Source organism: Dermacentor variabilis, chromosome 9 (genome assembly GCF_050947875.1).
Source record: "Dermacentor variabilis isolate Ectoservices chromosome 9, ASM5094787v1, whole genome shotgun sequence".
Lineage (NCBI taxonomy): Eukaryota > Metazoa > Arthropoda > Arachnida > Ixodida > Ixodidae > Dermacentor > Dermacentor variabilis.
Window position 1 is genome coordinate 10472347 of NC_134576.1, and position 9471 is coordinate 10481817.

General features: G+C 43.5%; 1 long non-coding RNA gene across 1 annotated transcript; it reads left to right on the top strand.

Moving 5' to 3' along the window:
• Nucleotides 1–1421: 1421 nt before the first annotated feature.
• Nucleotides 1422–5033, top strand: LOC142557899 (uncharacterized). The gene is made up of 3 exons (XR_012822896.1): nt 1422–1578; nt 2578–2709; nt 4768–5033. It is a non-coding gene; the product is annotated as an uncharacterized LOC142557899 (long non-coding RNA).
• Nucleotides 5034–9471: the final 4438 nt, after the last annotated feature.

The window sequence follows — 9471 nt, forward strand, 5'->3', positions numbered from 1 at the left end:
CATTCTTCAGTCGCCTCATGAATGCTTACGCGTCGCTGTCGCACGACCAAGATGTGAGGGTCTTTATCGAGCCAGGATATCGCTGTAACTACACTGTGACCTCGCAAGGTTGCTTCGTTCGGACGCAGCTAATAATCTAATCGCACCCGCAGAGGAGCGCCGATCGTCTCGCTCACGGTCCCGATTTGTGTACTGTACCCTCAGTCATGCAGCACCAGACTGCGCCCCCCCCCCAAAAAAAAGATGCTCGGCACAAAACCGAGTAACAACTACCCGCCTCACCGCTCTAGTTGGAGACCAGAACCAAGCAGCAGCAAACAGGCGGCCATGCGAGCAAGCAAACCTGTCAGAATAAACGTTCAATTTGCGCGGCCGCCCCCTGCCCAATGAAAAGCGACCGGAAGTGACGGGTGGACGCTGTACAGTCACATGCCGTCACTTCGGCGCGCGGCAGGACGTGAAGGCGGAAGCTACGCCATTATTGCATTCTCTCGCTACATGAAATGCGTTCGCGTCTCGCGCTGTGCGAAATAATTTTACACGTGCGATTAGTTTTGTGCGCGGTGTAGAGAAAGGTGTGGCCCGTGCTTTGTGTATTACTCGTGCTCCACTTCAAAGCAAAGCGTTCGTACGCACTGGAAGATGGATCCACGGACGCTGAGACGAGCAGTTGCAATGTGCCCTGTGTCGGCGGTCGGTAGTACTGCCATAATGGGAATTTTCAGGCAAGTGCCCATTTATTTGGTATTTCTTTGGTGGGTTACGTGTTTTTGTTCGCTCTAGAAGTTTCTTACTGTGATCTCGTAGCATAATTCACTAATGTAAGAGCAAGAGCAGCTGCACTCCTAGTAGGGAAGTTAACTACCTCGATCGCGCCCCGTCTTATATCGGGCGCGGTGCGCCTGCATAGTTACGCTTTGTTTCTCTGCGCTTGAACGTTCGTAGATGTGCTTCTTTTGTGCGTTCAGCGTGGCTTCTTGTAATCTGGTCGACCACTTTTGCGTCGCGTAGAAAAAGGACGACTGACTTTGCCACCTTTCAAAAGAACTGGCGCGGTATTGGTTCTCCCTGATGCGGTCGCGTGCTGCTGTTGCTGCTTGCCGGGCGCCTTTAGCATGTTTTCGGCTCGTTTTGTCTGTGCGTGTGTGCGCTCAGCTCGCTTTGTGTGCGTGCGTGCGTGTGTGCGCGCGCGTACATGCCGGTTTGTATGGGCCGGCGTGCTTGTGTGTGTCTAGTGCGTACGTGTTTTGTGAGCTTGTTTCTGTGTGGGTCGCTGTGTGTGCGTGCACGTGATAGCGTGTCTGCCTGCATGTATGTGTGCTTGTTTCTGTTTATCAGTGTGCGCGTGCGTGCTTTTGTGTCTGCGCTTTGAGAGTGCGTATATTTTTGTGCGCGCGAGTGCGTTTTGTGTGCGTGCATATGTATTGCATAAGGCCCGTAGAGTTTTACTCGCAATAAAACTCTTCCAATTTGGTGCAGCGAGTGTTGCCGCCTGAAACCCGAGTTTGGTTTCAAGCCAACCTGGACAACTGCTGTATGAGGCGCCGTTTCTCAGGAGGATCAGTGGGAAGGCGTCAGGTATACGCTTCCTCCTTTTTCCCTCCTCTGCCCTGATGAATTGATATCCTTGATTGTTATTCTAAAGGGAACGTTACATCCAGAGCATAAATAAATGATTAAGAAATCTGGTAGTGTGTTTCACCATTACGCTAATGCTGAGCTTAAAGACCTGAATTTCCCATTAGCCCACATTTCCGTTGATACAGACAACCGCTGAAATTGTGAACATCAGGTTTTTCGATACGTCCTACGTATATAGCAATTGTCCTCAGGAGCTCTAATGAATTTTGAAAATTTGGAGTGTTGTTCTTGTGCTTTAGAGGTATCATATGCAAGCTTTAGGTCTCTCCTGGTAGTTTGCATGCCCTTCGAGAGCTGTCGCCTATAGCCCTATTGAAATTCGTAACTACAGTTTGGAGAACTGGGGAAGCTGCAAGGCTTCTCCTGGCTCTCGAGAAACTGTTTAAGCTGCAAGTGTAGGTTGAGGAGTGTGGGGTTGGTCACACGAAGGCTTTTTTATGCCTTACCAGTAGGAGTGTCAAAGGATAAAAAATTCAGTGTGTCAAGCGTGGGAAGCTGCTTATGTGGTAGAGGCTTGTGTGTTTGTTGTGTGTGCATGTGTGTGTGTGCGCGCGCGTGCATGCATGCGTGCGTGTATGTGAATTTGCTCCTCACAAGGGAGTGTGTGTGTAAGTGAGCTACTTCTTTGGTGGTGCTATTTGCCAAAAATTGGGAAGAAAACACAATGATCAATATAACTTGAAATAATAAGCGATGCAAAGCATGCTGGCAGAGTAGCGACAGCAGCATATGAGCATACAAACGTGCAGCTGTGTGACAATGTTAATGCATGACTGCAACATCTAGAAGGAAGCTTGCTTCTTTTTCAGTAAGCAGCACAAAGTCCATATTTTTTGCTTTTCTCGTGCAAATCAAAACGAGGCTCATTGCCAGTGATCTTGTCTTTCATTCTAATAGCATTTGTTTATCTTGAACTTAGAGCGTTGTTTCTCGCAGGTCATGCAGATGATACCAGCAATTTCACAATGCCCAGCCTTGGTGCCCTCCATCAAGAGCAAGCCACTTGCATTCCCCTTCAGGCAGATAGATGGTTGATGTCTTCTAGGAAGCAGTTGGGAAGACAACATTGTAAGTAGATATAGGTGTGAAGTTTAATATAGTAAGTCAAGTTATAATTTAAAACTCTGAGGCTCCTTGGCGGCCTAAGCTTGATATTATGTGCAGTTGTGCGTGTTTTTAAATATTTCCGATTGTACTGCATACTGCAGGTATGACTGCTGATCCAAAGCATACACTTGCATTTTCTTGATGGCCTTTCATAATGAGGATTTTCTTTGTGCAAGAATATTCACAGACTGGAGTATTCCAGCACGATATTCTTTATTGTGCATTCAGTGCTAATTTCGTATGACCTTCCTGCTACCAATGTTTTCGCAGGAAAGGAATATTTCTTTACTCCATGCAATGAGCTTGTTATTTGCTCGTTGCATTACTCTGCTACCTTTAATTTAATCCCGTATAATTCTCAAAACCTTAAAATTTTAGCTGTTTTTATTTCAAATACAATATCAAAATGCGCCGGATTGCAATCTAGACTGCAAGGGATTTGAAGAAATTACAAGAAACTAGGACCTCTCATGGGTGTTAAAAAACATTTCCGCAGGCATTGCGCCTATTTCTTGTACTGAGCTAGCTGCTCATGAATATTGCAAGCATATGTCATTTCGCACAGTTTTGAAGGATATAGTAGGCCTATCATTGTCACTAAGCACAACCTTTCCTCATTTGCATCATGCAAATCTGCCTCATGCTTAATTTGGGACAAGTCTTGAAAAATGAATGTTTCATAATTTAGAAACTACACAAAGTATTGGTTGGGGCTTGGCAGTTTTCAGACAACTTGACCATGTTGAACCTAGCCATTACAAGACGAGTAAAAAAAACATGCACAGGAGGACTCATTCAATCAAATGCAATGCTGTGGTGATTTTCCAGGTGGAAAAATGTAATTTTAGGCGGGAGAGGGTGGGTAGCCAATTTACAACCATAGCGACTCATGCGGGTAGTGGCAACACAGGATGAGAAATGGTTGTGGCTCTGAGGTTCATTGAATATGAACACTTATATACAATCCCTCCTTCCCCCAATGAGGGGTAACCATGCAATATATTTCGGGTGGTAAAGATGATTTTTTTAGGAGACGAGAAATTTCAGGCTCTAGTTGAGAGGCTACATAAAGAAGGACCATGTATGTATTCGCAGAATAACATAAACTGCCTAGGATGGGTATCACAGTTTAGAGCATGAAGTAAAAAGTGGGAGCATGACGAAGGATCGTAAGTTTATTTAAACTTATGATCTTTGTGAATACTACTTGTCACCATATCGCCAAGCTAACCCATTGAAAGAAAGGGGCCTGCTCTAAGGAAAATAGCTAACACATGCTAAATTTTCAAGGGAAGTATGCCAAAATGTCAGTTCTTACTAAATTAGTAAATAAGAAATACATAATAAATTTCAGTATACAGAAATGGTCTAATAAACTGCATTGGAGAGTTGGAGATTGTTGGGCTGAATGCAGGTATTGCAGGGCAAATGAGAATGCCAGTGGGGGTTCCCTCATTTTCATTTTGTGTGCACTCTGTAAAACTACTCTGTCTCCTAGTGTAATAATGTTGTGTAAAAACAGCCATATTTTAATGTCTTATGCATGTCACTCTTAATGTGCCATATCCCGTAAGGTTCTCAGCTGCAGTACTTATAAAGTGTAATGCAGAGATATATTGCAGATTTCATGTCAATTTATATTAGGGTCACATACACACTCCTGGACAAATGTCTGTTGAGAGATGTCATTGGTAGTGTCATTAAATTTAATTCACTCTTATTTTCTATGGTGAAAAGGCTACTGTAAATTTATTTGCTTTTGCTGCTGTATGTGCCTTGTATTCAAAGTGACATAGTGGTTTAGTGTTCACAGTAAATGCAATTCCTAAATTTGCAAAATAAAAATTTCTCCTATCTTTCACAATGTCTTGCCCAGTTGCCTGAGCTGTGCCTTGTTCCCAGTCACATTAATTAAGTTTGCTACTTTCAGGAGCTTGTTGCCTTATCGAATTTTCCACAGTGTACACGTGTAATTGCAGACTGAACTCTTATGATTCTCTTCTTATTTTGCTAATACAGGACGCAAGATTCCAGCAATGCCATGCGCTGCATTTATTGGTCAAGATGCTCAGAGAATGGAGTCCCTGCACCTCGTGGTTAACCGTGAACATTTTTTTTCTTTTGGAAAGCTAAACGTCATTTGCTGCATCAATTGCATTTTTGCAGCTCAGATGTGTACTATATTTTTCTAATTTTGAATCAATTAATATTCACTGTTAAGTATAAAAAATGATGTACAGTGGGAAGGACAAGGACTGCGAGAGATGACATACACTGCGCTGACTTCCAACAATATTTTATTGCATTGCCACATAATGTGTTTATACACAAGAGGGGGGCGCAGAAAATGAAAGGCAGTCACAAGGGGTGTTCTAACAGCAAGTCAATGTACTGAGAACATGGTCACGAAAAAAAAAATCGCAATATTTATCTGTTGAGATACAAGACTTCACTAGGGGTCAGCGTGATAGAGGGGGAACTAACGCACACACTACCCAATTTCCTGGTGCAATCAGCTTCAATAATGTACCGGGTGAGCTGTGTCTCGCTAGAACTTGCGTATCTTCAAAGAGGGGCATGCAGCAGCAGTCCCGGCAATGAATGCCCAAGTGGCGTTGAACAGTGTTATGGACGTTATAGTGCACTCTTAAACGACCATTTAGGCACCTGCCTGTCCGTCAAACGTATTTACTGCCTCAAAACGGGAATATGGTAAACCACATTCGGTGCACATATCGCAAAATCTTTTCTGTGCCCGACAGAGCAAGAACTCTGACGCGATTTAGGCGCGTTTGCATGCTTACAGAGCTTTGCCAGATTTTCCGGGGCTGAGAAAAGGACTGGGATGCCGAACCTTTTTTAGCCTATCGGAGACAGCATGCACATACGGTAGCACTGCGAACCTGTGTCTTTCAACCGGCTGGTTCCTTGACTGTGCTCATCACGTTTTGTGCCCTTCAGAAGCTGTTCCGCTATGGCTGAAATTAAGGCCAAAGGGTAGCCAACCCAAGAAAGGTGATCAACCTGTGCAGCTATACTATCTTGCATTCCATGTGAGCAAGATTTATTGAGGCTGTTAACGAGGCAAAACTTCACAATACCTCGTTTAACAAGCTTTGAATGTGCAGAGTTAAAGGGCAAGAGTGACTTCTTACTTCTCGGTTCAAAGCACTAGCACACCTGTTTGTTTTCAAGGCACTGCCTGAGATCTAGAAAGCGCAAAGAATCATCAATGGGGACCTCATTTGTTAGTTCTAGAGGCTGCAGCTCTTAAAGATCTCCAAGTCTCCCAAAGCAGCCAGGCTCTAAAGCGTGATCAGTGCAATCAATAAATACCGGGTATTCGTCCACAAACCTACACACTTTGACAACGTGAGACGCATCCAGGTGACCTTGAATGTTTCAATCATGATTAGCTAGATAAATATCAGTGGCGGCGCCAAGCATGATCCTTCACAATATACAAATAAATGGTGTTTGTATAGGATCATGCCTCACGCCGCAACTATGTGATATTTATCTAGCTCATGATTTCGATATTGAAGGTCACCTAGATGCATCTGTCAAAGTGTGCAGGTTTGTAAATGGCTACCTGGTATTTATTGATTGCACTGATCACGCTTTCGAGCCTGCTGCTTCGGGAGTCTTGCAGATGTTTAAGAAAGCCTCTACAACTAACGCATGAGGCCCCCATTGATGATTCTTCGCGCTTTGTAGATCTGAGCCTGGTGCTTCGAACCGAGAAGTAAGAAGTCACTCTTGCCCTTTAACTCTGCACACTCAGACCTCGTTAAATGAGGTATTAAAGTTTTGCATCCTTAAGAGCCTCAATAAATCTTGCTCACACGAGATGCAACATAGTCTTGCTGCACAGCTTGATCGCCTTTCTAGAGTTGACTATCCTTTGGCCTTGATTTCAGCCATAGCGGAACCGCTTCTGAGGGGCACAAACCGTGATGAGCCTGCTCAGTCAAGGAACCAGCTGGTTGAAAGACATCGGTTCGCAGTGCCACCGTACGTGCATGATGTCTCCGATAGGCTAAAAAAGATTCGGCAACCTCCAGGAATCGCAGTCCTTTTCTCAACCCCGGAAAAGCTGGCAAAGCTCTGTAAGTGTGTAAACGCGCCTGAATCGCGTCAGAGTTCTTGCTCTGTCGGGCACAGAAAGCGTTTTGCGATATGTGCAACGAATTTGGTTTACCATATTCCCCTATTTTGAGGCAGTAAATACGTTGGACGGACAGGCGGGTGCCTAAATGATCGTTTAATAGTGCACTATAATGTCCATAACACTGTTCAAGGCCAATTCGTCATCCATTGCCCTGGAACTGGGTGCGTGCCCCTCTTTGAAGACACGGAAGTTGTAGCGAGACACAAGTCATCCGGGAAATTATAGAAGCAAACTTGACCAGAAAACTGGGTAGTGTGTGCCTTAGTGCCCCCTCTATCACGCTGACCCTAGTGAAGTATTGTATTTCATGAGATAGAAATTGTTTTTTTTTTCAGGTGACCACGTGCTTAGTACAATGACTTGCTGTTAGACGCCCCTTGTGACTCATTTTCTGTGCATGCCCGCTCTTGTATACATACACACAATGTGGCAACGCAATAAAATATTATTGGAAGTCAGCGCAGTGTGTCGCCTCTCGCAGTCCTTGTAATTCACGCTGTACGTAATTTTTTCTCAATAATTGCCAACTATCCCAAGAAAGCACCTTTTTCAGTATATTTATAATGTTTGATACGACCATTTGCTGGCAAATGTTAACAGTGTGATATTTAACTTGAACTTTTACATGACTGCCTGTGTTTTTTTAGTAACCAGAGTATGGATAATTTATTAAACCATATTTGCTCATTTGCATACTCACATGCTACAGCAAGCCCTAATCTTGTATTATTGCATCTAAGTGCAAATAATTTAGAAATTTACTATGTATTTTAAAACACTGTCCACCTTTCGTGCTCAGCAAAATCGTTTACTCAACAGTGGTTTGCTTTTATCAGGCCTTCAACTGCACTTTGCACCCACACAATAGTAAATGTGGAATATTCACTCTTGGTTTATAGTAAGAAAAGAACCTATTTTCAAACTACATATTGTATATGTACCAGTGCCTTCGGGTTACAAGACAAAAATTTATAGAAACTGGAATTGTAGTTAGAAAATCTGCTACACAGCACCTTTAGCACAGAGAACTCTCGTTTCACAAAAGAGGACAAACTATGTAGGCACTAAAAAATTCTACATATTTTGCGTGCTCAAGTAATCTTGTTAGAAAGGAAAATTAGGAATAATGCTGCTGGCTTAAACCTCACTTAAAGCATGTCTACGCTTGGAAAGTATTGTTTCAGTCCGAAAAATGTTCGCCAGTTATGCTACGACTTTCCAAACTTTTCACAATGCTTTGCGATTACATTAGTTTACAAAATAACAGGTGTCTTGTGCGTTTGCTCTGCATTTCAATTGCTTCCCTAATTCACCTTTGCAATATCCCCCCTTTTTTTTTTCAAGGCATCAAAACTTGAATTTTCGTTCATTGAGCCTTATACTGATAATTTATTCCTTTATGTGGCCCGAAACACTGCGAGGTCAACTCAGGCTCTTTCAGTGCTGCTATACATAGTTTCTTCTCTAATAACAGATTTGATCAATACATATATTTTAGATACCTTTGTGGGAAATGTCCATGTTCTTGTACTTACCGATGTGTTTGGTGATTGTGCATGTTTATATATCCTGTGATTTATGTATATCTTGTACTCTGTATTGCAGCATGCAATAAATATATTTACATTTTTGTTGAAAATGCAGCATATATCATACCAGTCTGTATTGCATGTTATGTGGATCTGGAAATCGTGATAACCGTTGGTGTTGATATACATGCTCAAAAGTGACATTTGCTAGGTTGTATTTGTGCAGCGAAGACAGATTTTGCCATATACACCGTGAATTACTAATATGTAATGTGATCACTCGTATAGGTGTGTGTGTGCCCATCGAAGCTTCAAGGCCGGCTGTTCGACGGTGCGTTTGGTAGCGGAACTTGAACCTTCGGACACACGCGAGAGTTACGCGTGGATCGCTGTACATAGTAGTAATTGAAGGCGTGTACTGTCGAACCTGCCTTCCATACACACTAGAAATAAAAGGGTGTACACCCTTCCAACACCCACATAGATGGGTGTTAATATGGACTTGCACCCCTACACCCTAAATTTATTTTGCTGGACACCCTTCCTCTAGGGTGCTATAATGGCACCCCAACTGTAGGGTGTAGACAACAGCACCCTTAGGGTGTTCGTCTGGCGACAAACTGATTTACACCCTTAAGGGTGTTAAAATGTTTAGTGTGTGCGCCACTACGCCGACTGCGGCCACTGTGCTTGAAAAGTACCGCAAAAAGTAGTGAAATCATCTACAATAATGTCTGGGGTCAGATAGAGCGCCAAAACTTGTCCCGGTAAGATTCAGTACACACGAAACTAACTGCGGCAGACAGCTGCGCTACTTTTCGCTAACTGCGCCACTACGCCGAGCGCGGCCACTGTGCTTGAAAAGTACCCTAAAAAGTAGTGAAATTAGCTACAATAATTTCTGGGGTCAGAGAAAGCGCCAAAACTCGTCGCGGTAAGATTCAGTACATGCAAAGCTAATGGCGGAACACAGCCGAGCCGCTTTTCGCTAACTGCGCCTCTACGCCGAGCGCGGCCTCTATG